Consider the following 15,518-nt stretch of genomic DNA (forward strand, 5'->3'; position numbering starts at 1 on the left):
ATTCTTCATGACATTATTATTTTGTTTGGTCAGTGGATGAATTTGATATTTTTGTTCTTCCATTTCGTACCATTAGGGGTCGATGACCTCGATGTTAGGCCCCTTTAAACAACAAGCATCATCATCATCATCATCATCATCAAATGCAGGATTTGGTTTAATAATGAATGAGAAAAAAGGGCAGCGGGTAAGCTACTACGACCAGCATAGTGAAAGAAATATTGTCGTCAAGATAGACACCAAACCAATGCCCACCACAATAGTGCAGATCTATATGCCTACTAGTTCAGCGGATGATGAGGAAATCTAAAGAATATATGAAGAGATAGAAGATGTAATACAATATGTAAAAGGTGACGAGAATCTAATTGTGATGGGAGACTGGAATGCAGTGGTAGGCCAAGGAGGAGAAGGTAATACAGTAGGAAAATTCGGATTGGGACAAAGGAACAAAAGAGAAACTCGGCTGGTTGAATTCTGCACTGATTGGAAGGTGTGAAATATACTTAATTATGATTAAGTAGAGATTCAGAAACCAGGTGTTGGATTGCAAAACTTTCCCAGGAGCAGACGTGGACTCTGACCACAACTTGTTGGTCATGAAATGCCATCTGAAGCTGAAGAAATTGAAGAAAGGAAAAAGTGCAAAAAGATGGGATCTAGACAAGTAGAAAGAAAAGAGTGTGAAGGATTGTTTCAAGGAATATGTGGCACAAGGGCTAAGTGAAAAGGCTGAAGGAAGCACAATAGAGGAAGAGTGGATAGTCATGAAAAATGAAGTCAGTAGGGCTGATGAAGAGATGTTAGGAAGGAAGAAAAGATCAACTAAGAATCAGTGGATAACTCAGGAGATACTAGACCTGATTGATGAACGACGAAAGCACAAGAATGCTAGTAATGAAGAGGATAGAAAAGAATACAGGCGATTAAAGAATCAAGTGGGTAGAAAGGCAGGTAAGGAAGACTGGCTGAAGGAGAAGTGCAAGGATGGCGAAGGTTGTATGGTCCTGGGAAAGGTAGATGCTGCATATAGGAAAATCAAGGAAACCTTTGGAGAAAGGAAATCTAGGTGTATGAATATTAAGAGCTCAGATGGAAAGCCACTTCTAGGGAAAGAAGACAAAGCAGAAAGATGGCAAGAACATATCCAACAGTTGTATCAAGGTAAAGATGTAGATAATTTGGTCCTGGAAGAAGAAGAGGCTGTCGATGCTGATGAAATGGGAGACCCAATTTTGAGCTCAGAGATTGACAGAGCAGTGAGAGACCTAAATAGGAACAAGGCACCTGGAATTGATGACATTCCTTCTGAATTACTGACTGCCTTAGGAGAAAGCAGCATGGTAAGGTTATTCCATTTAGTGTGTAAGATGTATGAGACAGGAGAAGTCCCATCTGATTTTCGGCAGTATGTTGTTATACCTATTCCCAAGAAAGCCGGTGCTGACAGGTATGTAAACTACCGCACCATTAATTTAGTATCTCATGGCTGCAAAATTTTAACACGTATTATTTACAGGAGAATGGAAAAACAAGTAGAAGCTGAGTTGGGAGAAGATCATTTTGGCTTCAGAAGAAATGTAGGAACACGTAAAGCAATCCTGACTTTAAGTCTGATCTTAAAGGATCGAATTAAGAAGGACAAGCCCACGTACATGGCATTCGTAGATCTAGAAAAGGCATTCGATAATATTGATTGGACCAAGCTATTTACGATTCTGAAGGTGATTGAGATCAGATACCGTGAACGAAGTAATATCTACAATCTGTATAAAAATCAGTCTGCAGTGATAAGAATCGAGAGCTTTGAAAAGGAGTGAGGCAAGGCTGCAGTTTGTCCCCCCTCCTCTTCAATATTTACATAAAACAGGCAGTAAAGGAAATCAAAGAGGAATTTGGAAAGGGAATCACAATCCAAGGAGAGGAAATCAAAACCTTGAGATTTGCCGATGATATTGTTATTTTATCTGAGACTGCAGAAGACCTCGAGAAGTTGCTGAATGGTATGGACGAAGTTCGGTTAAGGAGTATAAGATGAAAATAAATATGTCCAAAACAAAAGTAATGGAGTGCAGTCAAACGAAACAGGTGATGCGGGAAATATTAGATTAGGAAATTAAGTCTTAAAGGAAGTAGATGAATATTGTTACTTGGGTAGTAAAATAACCAACGATGGCAGAAGTAAGGAGGACATAAAATGCACACTAGAACAAGCAAGGAAGAGCTTTCTTAAGAAAAGAAATTTGCTCACTTCAAACATTGATATAGGAATTAGAAAGATGTTTTTGAAGACTTTCGTGTGGAGCGTGGCATTGTATGGAAGTGAAACGTGGACGATAACTAGCTCAGAAAGAAAGAGAATAGAAGCTTTTGAAATATGGTGTTACAGAAGTATGCTGAAGGTGAGATGGATTGATCGAATCACAAATGAAGAGATACTGAATGAAATTGGTGAGAGGAGATCGATTTTTTTAAATTTGACAAGAAGAAGAGATATAATGATAGGACACATCTTAAGACACCCAGGACTTGTGCAGTTGGTTTTTGAAGGAAGTGTAGGTGGTAAGAACAGTAGGGGTAGACCAAGGTTTGAAGATGAAAAGCCGATTAGAGCAGATGTATGATGCAGTAGTTACGTAGAAATGAAAAGGTTAGCACATGATAGGGTGGCATGGAGGGCTGCATTAAACCAGTCAATGGACTGATGACTCAAACAACAACAGCACTGTTTCTGTTTGAATTCAGTAGCACCCACGCTATAACATGTAGTAAAATAAATTTGTAACATATTTAGGAACGACATATAAGCCTTAATGTACCATTGGCACTGACTTAAATTTGCTACATTCTACATGCTATATTTAGAAGATTGACGTGAAGCTTCGATCGTATATGCAACTGAACGGCAGCCAGAGTGTAGGGCTAGTCTTATGGCAACAACGAACAAGTTACCAGTTTTGGTGGAAAACGCGTCCGGTTGCTTTAATGAGAGCTGCAATATAAATAGTTTCAATTATAATTTATGCTTCACTTTTTGTTATTATAATTCTTTTCTCTCGCGTAGCCCATATGTACCGCTTAGCTGTTCTTGTTGAAATGCAGATTTAATCTGTATTCGTAGTAGTAGTAGTAGTAGTAGTAGTAGTAGTAGTAGTAGTAGTACCCACATCTGGGGTGAAGTGGTTGGTGTGATTAGCTGCCACCCCTGGAGGCCCAGGTTTGATTGCTGGCTTTGCCACGAAATTTGAAAAGTGGTACGAGGGCTGGAAAGGGGTCCAACTCAGATTCGGGAGGTCAACTGAGTAGAGTGGGGTGGTTCGATTACCATCTCAGATATCCTCGAAGTGATTTTCCGTGGTTTCCCAATTCCTCTCCAAGCGAATGCCGGGATCGTACCTAACTTAAAGTCACGACCGCTTCCTTCCCTTTTTGTTGTGTATCCCTTGCAATCTCCCAGGCCCCTGTTCAGCCTAGCAGGTGAGGCTGCCTGCGTGAGGTACTGATCCTCCTCCTCAGTTGTATCCCTCGCCTCAACGTCTCACGCTCCAGGACACTGCCCTGGGACGGTAGAGTTGAGATCCCTCGCTAAGTTCGAGGGAAAAACCAACCCTGGAGGGTAAACGGATTCCACGAACCTGCTACGCAGGCGTAGCAGGGGGAGAGATGATACTCCCACGTGGCGCGTCCCAGGTGGCGGATAGGGGGGTCCTAACCGGCTTGCCGGCGGACTTGAGGGAAATAAAATACCTCTCGCGGACCAAACACACACCCCCTGTGGGTGGGGGAGGCAGACGAATACTACACCCACGGTATCCCCTGCCTGTCGAGAGAGCCGACTAAAAGGGGCGACCAAGGGATGATTGTATTCGAACCGTGCAACTACATGTGATTAGTACCACCACGCGGAAAACACCAAGGGTCGCTTTTACTTGTGCGTAGTACCACTACATTAGGTACGAAATAGGTTTGTGATTAGTACGAGGAGCACACAGGAGCACCGCGCGGTCGGCTTTTGCAGTACCTGTGATTAGTACCACCATATGAGCGGGACCATGGGATGATAGCTACCATGGACCTGCCTTACCTGTGATTAGTACCCACTATATGAGGAACACCGCGGGATAGGGAGAGGTCCCTGTGGTTAGTACTCTGTGATGAACAACATAGGTTTGCGTTGCCTGTGAATGGCGCCGCAGAGTGAGAAAAACATAGGTCTGTATTAATGTCGAATTTCGTAAGCTTTGAGTAGTACAATAATGTGTGGAATACCGCAAGTCTCTGCTACCATTGATTAGTACCGCAACAGGAAAGATACCATGGTTCTACATTACTAGCGATAACTATCATTCTGAGGGGCCTTTGACTTGTATTTTGGACCCATTTAGACACCAAGCATCCTCGATTTGCTTTGGAAGTGGTCCCTTGGTCAGTAATACTATTAACTATGATATTTTTTTGATCGGATCCACAGATTGTTTTAAATTCATGTTCATTCATTCATTCATTCATTCATTCATTCATTCATTCATTCATTCTTGATGACATTTTTTATTTTGGTCAGTGGATCATTTTGAACTTTTACTTTGTCGTTTCATTTTGTACCATTAGGGGCCGATGACCTCGATGTTAGGCCCCTTTAAACAACAAGCATCATCATCATCATCATCGGTAAACGGATTAAGAAAAGAAACACAGAATGTAGTAATAGTTTGTATTAATAGTAAGAGTAATGGGGTTTGTTAGGTTTTTACGATCTCGATACTTAATCCGAAGGCTACCGTTGAGAAAATCACAAGATTTCCAGTCTTGAACGGCCGAGAGGATTCGTCGTGCTGACCACATGACACCTCATAATCTGCAGGCCTTTGGGCTGAGCAGCGGTCGCTGCCCTTCAAGGTTGTTGCGCCATGGGGTTTGTTTGCTTTTTGCGATCTCGTCACTTAATACGAAGGCTACCGTTGAGACAATCACACGATTTCCTGTCTTCAATGGTGCTTTGGGCGGCCTCATTAGGCAAATGTCTTTGAGGGCAGAGTCTTCAGAATATACATTCACGCAAAAATATTGCACCAACGTAAAATATTCGGGTGGTATTGGGTATGACATCAAGTCATCTCTAATGCGTATCATTTCCACTAATACGAAAGCCCAAACGTCTAGAACGTTCTGAGACCACTTGATCTTCTATCCTACCACATTAGCTTACAGACGTCTTTTCAAAAAATACAGTGCCAAACCACATGTAGTGATAACAACACGAAGTAGTAACGAGATCAATACATCACATTTCTACAGTGATCCACTAGATCACCAAATTTATCATCATCCTAACCTTCACCTGAGCTGGGTAAAGACACCACTAAATACCTCTTCTTGGATCCCGCCTGAGATTTTAACCCGTCACTTTTCTCAGTTACTTTGTTATAAAATGGAGTAAGAATGATGTGAAGAGAGGAAATTGTGGGTATATACCGTAAATAATGTTTGAAATTACAATTTCATCTCTTACCTCTTCTCTTAGACACAGCGCATAAGCAATCAAAATAACATTTAAAAAGATTAATTGATAGACGGGGTGAGGAAAATAATAAACGGTATAGGGAATGGGGTGTTATAGGGGAAGAATGTATTATGAGTATCTACAAATTCATCATTATCTGCTACAGATTGGTAAGATATCTGTTATTATTGGTACCACACAAAGTGGCTGTACAAGGAAATAGGGAAGATATCACTGTATTGAATTGTATAAAAGAAGCGAGTTTGTCGTTCCACTTGACTGTTAAAATCGTAATCGTAACCACGGAATCATGACGTTCGTTTCAAAAATCCCAAATGCATTGGGCAGGTCAGGATTGGAAACTCGGTCGCTGCGGTGAGATGCCTAACATACTATCTCTCTGCTTGTATGATACATCTTCTTATGTGTGCTCTCATACCAAGGTTCTTATATATTCCACAGTTGGATAAACCCTGTACAGTACCTTACTATACCACAGTGTCTACAAGAATTCTCTCCCACAAAATTACATTCACTTATCCGATCAATATGAACGTCAATTCTTTTCATCCATTTATTTATTTTGCTTGCGGTTTTTGAGGCACACCACAAAGCATTATTTTGGTACCACACCAAGTGGCTGTATGAATAACCTAACAATGAACGAGTGTGAGTGTTTGACAGTGAGCAGACAAAGTCCCCTGATTGCCCCATCATCGCGAGCCAACCAAGTATTTCTATACAGCCGTGACGGAATCCACTCAAGCGTGCTAAATTGATTGATGCTTTTTGAACCAAATAAAAAAGAACAAGAAGGAGAATAGGACGAGATATAAAAAGGAACGATACACAGGTATACAATTACTTCGACCGTAACAGGCGTTGAAACCACTAAAGAAAAGAGGAACAATAAAGGAATAGCCTTTACACATTATACGAATCAATTATTCCACGGACAAACATTTACCGACTAGAAGAATGTTGAACATAGAGATGTTTATTAAGCCAGAAATGCCCTTCACGATGCAATTACTCTCCCAACGGCCAAATATCTCTTTTTTCAGTGAAAAAATCACCATCATATTTTAGTGTACGATATATTTATGAAAATTAATCATTCTTGAAAGAACGGGATGAATAATAACATGGTTATCGTCCATTAACAACATGACAAAGCTGCTTCACGAACCGTGTTGGACATCTACGAGGAATAATGTTCCTCGAATTTATCCCCTTCAACACAAGATCTACCGGCACCTGTTCTCAAAAGGATACCGTAAACTGTCTTAATTATACCCCAGCTGGCCCATAACCTTAGGGTTGAGAACTTCCACGATCTACGAGATGAGAGTTGCCCTGGATTCCAAGAGCGGTTCCCAGCCCTTGGCTGCACTCAACAGTAACTTATCGAAGTGAACATAGAAAATAGTTTCATCTTACAACCATTCATCACATTCTCTAATATATGTATTGATTTTTGTACCAGTTTAATGTGTTGGCGTGTCCAGTAGTCTAGTAATATTATTCTAATTATATGAAATGAACTGGCGAATGGCTTTTAGTGCCGGGAGTGTCCGAGGACAAGTTCGGCTTGCCAGGTGCAGGTCTTTTGACTTGACTCCCGTAGGCGACCTGCGCGTCGTGATGAGAATGAAATGATGATGAAGACGACACATACACCCAGCCCCCGTGCCAGCGAAATTAACCAATTATGGTTAAAATTCCCGACCCTGCCTGGAATCGAACCCGGGACCCCTGTGACCAAAGGCCAGCACGCTAACCATTTATCCATGGAGCAGAACTCTAATTATATATCTGCTAGTGACACTAAGGGAAGTATAGAATTTGTTAACTGACTAGTAGTAAATTGGTATTTTAAATAGCTAACCCAGTGGAACAGAGATAGCTTCCATGCTTCTTACTTGGAGGTCGCGGATTGAATCCCTGGCCAATAAAGGTACTGTATTTTAATTCTGGACAGAGGGATGGAACAGTTTTCACTCAACCTTGTGATATCAACTGAGGAGCTGCCTGAAAAGAGAGGCAGCAAGCACGTTCAAGAAAGCCAAGCAATACGACTGAAGATGTCGTCACGCTGGCCACGTAGAAATCCGTATCTGCAGACAATCGTCTTGGGAGGCTAAGACCCTAATGGGCAAATCAAATCAAATCAAATCAAATCAAATCAAATCAAATCAAATCAAATCAAATCAAATCAAATCAAATCAAATCAAATCAAATCAAATCAAATCAAATCAAATCAAATCAAATCAAATCAAATCAAATCAAATCAAATCAAATCAAATCAAATCAAATCAAATCAAATCAAATCAAATCAAATCAAATCAAATCAAATCAAATCAAATCAAATCAAATCAAATCAAATCAAATCAAATCAAATCAAATCAAATCAAATCAAATCAAATCAAATCAAATCAAATCAAATCAAATCAAATCAAATCAAATCAAATCAAATCAAATCAAATCAAATCAAATCAAATCAAATCAAATCAAATCAAATCAAATCAAATCAAATCAAATCAAATCAAATCAAATCAAATCAAATCAAATCAAATCAAATCAAATCAAATCAAATCAAATCAAATCAAATCAAATCAAATCAAATCAAATCAAATCAAATCAAATCAAATCAAATCAAATCAAATCAAATCAAATCAAATCAAATCAAATCAAATCAAATCAAATCAAATCAAATCAAATCAAATCAAATCAAATCAAATCAAATCAAATCAAATCAAATCAAATCAAATCAAATCAAATCAAATCAAATCAAATCAAATCAAATCAAATCAAATCAAATCAAATCAAATCAAATCAAATCAAATCAAATCAAATCAAATCAAATCAAATCAAATCAAATCAAATCAAATCAAATCTGTTTATTTGCAAATAAGGTGTCTACCTCGGTGCAAATGGTACACTAAAATACGTTATTGTCAAGCAATAAATTTTAAATTTACAACAGAAGGAAACATTTTCCTACAATACAATATTATACAATTTACGCTAACAATTTTTTCTTATTAAACACACAGCTCATTCTTAATAAATTTATATTGTTTACAAAATTCTACTTATAATATCTCCTGTACCTGTACATACAAACATAGTCAACTCATATACAGTATGTGGAATTACTTAAAATAACACTATACATCTGGTATAAGATTACAATTTACATTGCATTTATTTATTTAATTATTTATTTACCCATTTTTCAACCTAAGTAGCAAAACGACCTGCTGCGTCTTAACCAGATCCCCTTTTGCCACCGCTTTTCAGAGTTCCTGAAGTTGTGCCACGGTTTTATTTGTTTGATATACTGCTAATAGGCAGAAGAAATGCTGTCAGTAATACTAACTGTTTAAGTAACTGATATTTTTGGGTAACTGAATTACTAACTTGTAATAGCGCATTCTCCGATTTTAAAGGCAACGAGGACCTATCTCAGTCCTAATTTCTGGTATACTCCTCTTCTGTGATGACTGGGCTTTATATGAAAGCCAACGGTCGAGTGGTGGAATTGTTGGGGATCCATCCTGCCTTCAGACTCAACATACAGACACTAGTACACGGGACCGGTGGTAAAGTATTCCCGAATACTTTACATCAGTGGTATTCAAAGTGTGGTACACGTACCTCTAGGGCAGGACCTCTCAGGGTGCATGCACCGTGCACGGTGCAAAAGACGACTTCGCTTGGTTGACCAGAGTGCAGACCCCCCTTTCCTCAATTTAGAGAAATAGCTTTGTCTCTCTCTTTCCCCACGCCTGTTTCGCTCACCCTGCCTGTCTCCCTCTTTCTCACTTGCTCCGTGGCGCTCCAAATCCGAGCCGAATTGAGCCGAGTTCAGCCGAGTAGCCCAGAGACGAAGCGTTGGTCCGAGCCGAGCGGAGTGGGACCGATGCATTGAGCACAAGAAATCTGAGCCTCAGTTTGCACGCGTGAGATTTTGGGCGTTTGAGAGGCCCTGCTCTAGAGGTATGCAGGGTCTTCTCAAAGGGTACGCTTTTATCGCAGCTTGTATTTAGCTGTTTTCTGTGCGCACTTCTAGTTATTCCTACACATTTTCAATAAAATCTTGTTTTGATTTAGTGTTTTTGTCTACCACCATTCATTCGAAGGTATGCGTCCGTTTGTAGCGTAGCTCCCATTGACTAGATATGTAAAAATGCTTACTTAGGCTGCTTTGCTGTTTAAAAAAAATATTTTATCAATCCACTCAAGAGAATACCACGTTTCTCCATCTGTCTTCTGAAAGCTTGCCGCACTGCCCGAAAAGGGAACAGAAGACTCCAATTGGGCTATAAGTAAGTAATGAAAACGCCAGGAACTGTTCTCCGGCCATTGCTGACCGCTCAGTTTTCGACTTATTCTGTACATATTACTCTGAAGGAGTTACGAGGTTTCCTTTGTCCAGCGACGATACATACACAATACACTACTGTTATTATTGGGGAACTGGGTGGAGCAGCGTCTTAGCAGCTTACCTGTCTTTTCGGCGACCGTGGTTTGATTCCTGGCATTGCATGGTGTCAGGAAAGGCGTGCGACCTTGCAATAAATCACCGTCCACAACTCTTTCATGCCCCAATGCGTGTAGAGACCCTGAGCAAGAGCGATAAACTGCGGAAAATGAGTTATTATTATTATTATTATTATTATTATTATTATTATTATTATTATTATTATTATTATTATTATTTGGCATACAACAAAAGCATTTTTTATTTGTGGTATAATAGCAATATACTCGTACTTCGGGCGTACGTAAACAAAACAATTACCGGGCGAGTTGGCCGTGTGCGTAGAGGCGCGCGGCTGTGAGCTTGCATCCGGGAGATAGTAGGTTCGAATCCCACTATCGGCAGCCCTGAAGATGGTTTTCCGTGGTTTCCCATTTTCACACCAGGCAAATGCTGGGGCTGTACCTTAATTAAGGCCACGGCCGCTTCCTTCCAACTCCTAGGCCTTTCCTATCCCATCGTCGCCATAAGACCTATCTGTGTCGGTGCGACGTAAAGCCCCTAGCAAAAAAAAAACAAAAAAAACAATTTGATTCCGGGGCTACGCCAAACAAAAAGTTTGGATACCACTGCCTCACATCAAGTAATAACACCAACCAAACAATTAATTTCGCTCTCTTATTCGAATACTGTGAGAACACAGTTTGTATCTATGTTAAATTTTCAACGTGAAGGTTGTTCGAATCTTCATCAGTTCCATCGAGGCATTATGAGGAGTGACGTAGTTTGTGATTGCTTTCCTCACTGGGTGAGGGAAGCACAACCAAGCACATTGACTGAACCTTTCACAACATTAAGTACCATCCGTCACTAAATATGTTCAGGCCTGCTAGGTAAATAAGTGAGACAATTTCCTTTTGTTTTGTTCACTGGTCCAAAAGATGATAAGATGTAATAGTCCGCCGAGTCTACTGAAATGTGTCCACCGACTTACTATGCAAGTGAAACATTCACGCTATTCATCAGAGAGACTAGCTGCATATGATAGGGTGCTACTAGCATTGCCCATACCGCAGTCGCTTCGATGTTATCGAATTTTCCCTAGGTCATACTAGAATATCATAGAGTAGTGTGAACACTATATCTTACCAGAGAGGTCCCTGGCTCTTAATTTCAGCAGTTGATTTCTTTAGTTGAGAAATAAATAAAGATTCTATGTGCTTTTAGCCCCTTTAACTGTTGATAGTCTTAAAGGTTGCAGGAGTACTGAAAATTTGTAATGAACTGCGCTTTTTAACGTGGTGAAAAATGCATTAACACATACTTTCCACACGAGGGCATTATTAAATACACAGTGAACCCAACGGAATTCAAACCATGATCTCTGGGTACAAGAGGAGAGTACTTAACCAACTATACCACACATCTGAGCAAAATGAATGTTTGTAACTACACTACAATCACGTTGGAAATAAAGAACGTCATCTTGTTTCTTCTTCTGGTATCTTCCCTTCACAGAAGGTTTGTGACCATCAACGAGTCCTTACTTGTAACGTACGGTTGTCGAATCACTGTCGGAGACTACAATTTGTTTCAGACTACATCGCACCGACACAGATAGGACTTATGGCGACGATGAGGTACGAAAAGTCTACGAGTGGGAAAGTACAGCACCAGCATTTGCCTGATGTGAAAATGGGAAACCACTGAAAACCTCTTCAGAGATGCCGACAGAGGGGTTCGAACCCACTATCTCCCGAATTCAAGCTGACAGCTACGTGACCCTAACAGCGCAACCATTCGTTCGGTGATAAAAATATTATGCGAAAATGTAAGTTCATTTGCCGCTGCTGGTGAGGCTCAGTATTTACAATGCACTGTGACTTCTGGTACGAGCTAGAACGAATGTATTACTTCCATTAACCTGTCTCGGTATCATTCTTGGCATCGACAATACGAAACTGACTGAGTTACCTTATCAATCAATCAATCAATCAATCAATCAATCAATCAATCAATCAATCAATCAATCAATCAATCAATCAATCAATCAATCAATTGTTTACCAGATCTTAGAAATTTATCGAACATTTCTCTCGATAAATTATTCCAGTCGCTTACTCCTCGTCCTATAAATGAATATTTGGCCCAATTTATCCTTTCGAATTCCAACTTTATGTTCATATTATAATCGTTCCTACTTTTAAAAACCGAGCTCGATAGCTGCAGTCGCTTAAGTGCGGCCAGTATCCAGTATTCGGGAGATAGTAGGTTCGAACCCCACTGTCGGCAGCCCTGAAAATGGTATTCCGTGGTTTCCCATTTTCACGCCAGGCAAATGCTGGGGCTGTACCTTAATTAAGGCCACGGCCGCTTCCTTCCCACTCCTAGCCTTTCCTGTCCCATCGTCGCCATAAGACCTATCTGTGTGGGTGCGACGTAAAGCAACTAGCAGCCTACTTTTAAAAGATCCAGTCAAGCGTATTCGTCTACTAATATTATCCCACGCCATCTCTCCACTGACAGCTCGGAACATACCTCTTAGTCGAGTAGCTCGTCGCCTTACTCCCAGGTCTTCCTAACCCCATGTTTTCAACATTTTCGTAAAACTATTCTTTTGATGGAAATCACCAAGAACAAATTGTGCTGCTTTCCTTTAGATCCTCGTATCAAGAAATCCTGGTGTGGGTCTCATGCACTGTGTAACTGTTCACTCTCCTAACCTTCACACTTGAGGAGACGAAAGTTAATAGCTGGGGACACATGAATATAAATATAAACTATATGTGGCTTGCCCGCAAATTGCCACGCAAATAGAATAAATTATCACTCCGTGGTTTCCCATTCCTCTATGTAATGTTTGGGCGCTAGCTTTACAGTTTTAAACAAAACTGTACAGTAAAATTTATATTTACTAGCATAGAGACTTAAATCACAGGGGTAGCTTATTAAAAAATTAACCATTAAGTATCACTTTCAGAAAGAAAATTAACGCGATATCTGGTCAAATTAACTTATTAAACAAAAAATGAGATGAGTCGGAAAAGTACCTTTTAGCTTGGAGGGAATTAAAAATGTAACGTTACTGTAATTTACTGTTGTTTGCATTGTCTAATTGTGGCTCACCAATTGTAGTTTCCGTTGAGGTTATCTGTAGTCCGTGGTTACTCGTTCCCCTTTTCTCGTTGCAGACTGGCTCCATGAACATCCTTCCTTCCTTCTGCGATATGGTTTTTGCTATCTGGACTAGCACTCCCTAATTGCCTAGTCTTTAAATTAAAAATTGGCCCTATGCTCGTGAAAATTGATCACCGTTGATCGTAGGAGGAGAAAATTTATAGTTACGAATTTTTCCATGTTATCAGAAAACTCAATCCAACTTAGCTATTCTACTGATACAATACAGACTTGTACCAAGTACCGTGGACTTGAACTAACGTAGTTCTTCGTCCAGAATAATTATAGAATACATCACAAGCCGTATGCTTGTATCGTCTCACCCTGATCCGGACAACATCACAGCAGCTACGTACTGTGTCTTGAAGCGACAACACACTGTCCAGAAAATAATTGTGTCTCGAAGCGACCACTCACTGTTCCAAAATAATCAAGTACTTGTGTGTTGAGGAATGCTCCACGCATGATAACATACAGGAGCTCTCCCCACGCTTGGTAACTGCTCCGTACCCAGTCTCTATACAACGAAGCATCTGATTCGTAGATCTCATATCATCTCTTCCCTCTCTTAATTCTTCACCCGTAACCAGTAGGCGTGGCGATGATGTAGTCTCCTAGCTTGCTAGCCTTGCACGTTGGTCGCTGTATAGTACAGTACTCATGAGTTAAACCCAATGACTCATCATAACTTCCCCGCTTCAAGAATAACTTTTCCGAGTACACAATATGAGATGAAATGACACAAACTCAGACACAGCATATTGACCATATTTACAGTACGTAATGAATTCCTATCTTATAATTTAAATAATAAATGGCGTTCTAAAATGTACAATATGACTCCAAAAGCCTTATTTACAATTGATTGAAGTTAAATTAATATGTGTTAATGAATAATTTTCGATGACGGATAATGTTGATATCGAGTGATATCATGTAATAGGACTGTACAATAAGTTAGTATGGCTGGAGAAGCCCTCCTGTTATTTACAAATATAACATATATGAAAATAACACACTACACCAATACGGCTGATACATACATCGTTATATCTAATAAACACTTAAAAAAACATACATAATCAAATCTTGTATCTCACTGTAGAGTGTCTGTTCCAATGATGCCATATAAAACTTGTAATAATTCCTGCCGATTTTCTTCCGAAAGTTTGTCAGCAACACTCATAATATTTACAACATAACAACAGGTAAATAACACTATCTTTGCACTTCACCATCAAAGTGTTCTGCAGTTCCAGGTTATTGAAATTATATACATCACACACACACGTCATCACACGTTGCTTACCTCTCTTAGATGGCAGCATGCAATTTCTTCTTTTCATTGCAAAAAAAAAAATTCTGCTTAGAAACTTATTGCATTAATTTCCTTCTGCAGTTTCAAAAAATTCCCACGTTATTCATGGCTTCTACAATAGTGTCAGGCCTAGATTCACAACCTATACATGAATTCACGTTTTCTAACTCACGTACTTTTGGTGTTATCAAAACAACACCTGAGAGACATTACGCTTAGTTCTCCTAAATGTATCGTCTTAGAGAGCGAATGTTATAAGTGCCCAACATGACACGATCACCATCTTTCAATCTGTATGCACAAGGACCAACCCGACAATGAATCTTGAATGGACCCTGATACAAAAAAATTAATTTCTTCGTCACCTTCTCTTCACTGGACGAAAGCATGGGAACTCGTAACAGAACAGAATCTCCTACCTGAAATTCGTCTAACACCTGACGTTTCTGCTGTTTGCTACGCTTCTCAGCCGCTTTATTCAAATTCTCATGGTATTCTGCCCACTTCCATTTATTGCCAGCTTTCAGCAAATCTCTAAACGGCTCTAATAAGTAGGAAAATCTTACTACAAATCTTCTAAAAAACGTTATACTCCAATGTATGATCTCAATTCTTTTATATTCCTGGGCCTTTTTGCATTCAGTATTTTCTCTACACACTGATTACTCGAAACTTAATAATACCATCCCCTAACATGGCTTCTATTTGATTGTCTACTGCTTTAGCATATTTATGTGGTATCGGATATTTCGGTCCAGCGAATATATTTTGATTCAGCGCTGTAAATGGGTGGTCATACACATTTTGCCAGGTTTCAATGAAAATACTTCCTTGTGTTTTCTCAACACATACAACAATTTGTCCCTCTGACCTTCTTCCAAATTGCTAGTATCTACCTCTTCTCTCAAGCCATCATCTTGATTCTCCTCTAACCACACTTCACATAATTTAAAATTTGCTCTTTCTTCTTCATCTTTTGAAACCTCATTGACACACCACATGTTACAAACCTCCACTTCCGTCTGAACTTCGCCATC

Source organism: Anabrus simplex, chromosome 4, assembly GCF_040414725.1.
Source record: "Anabrus simplex isolate iqAnaSimp1 chromosome 4, ASM4041472v1, whole genome shotgun sequence".
Classification (NCBI taxonomy): Eukaryota; Metazoa; Arthropoda; class Insecta; order Orthoptera; family Tettigoniidae; genus Anabrus; species Anabrus simplex.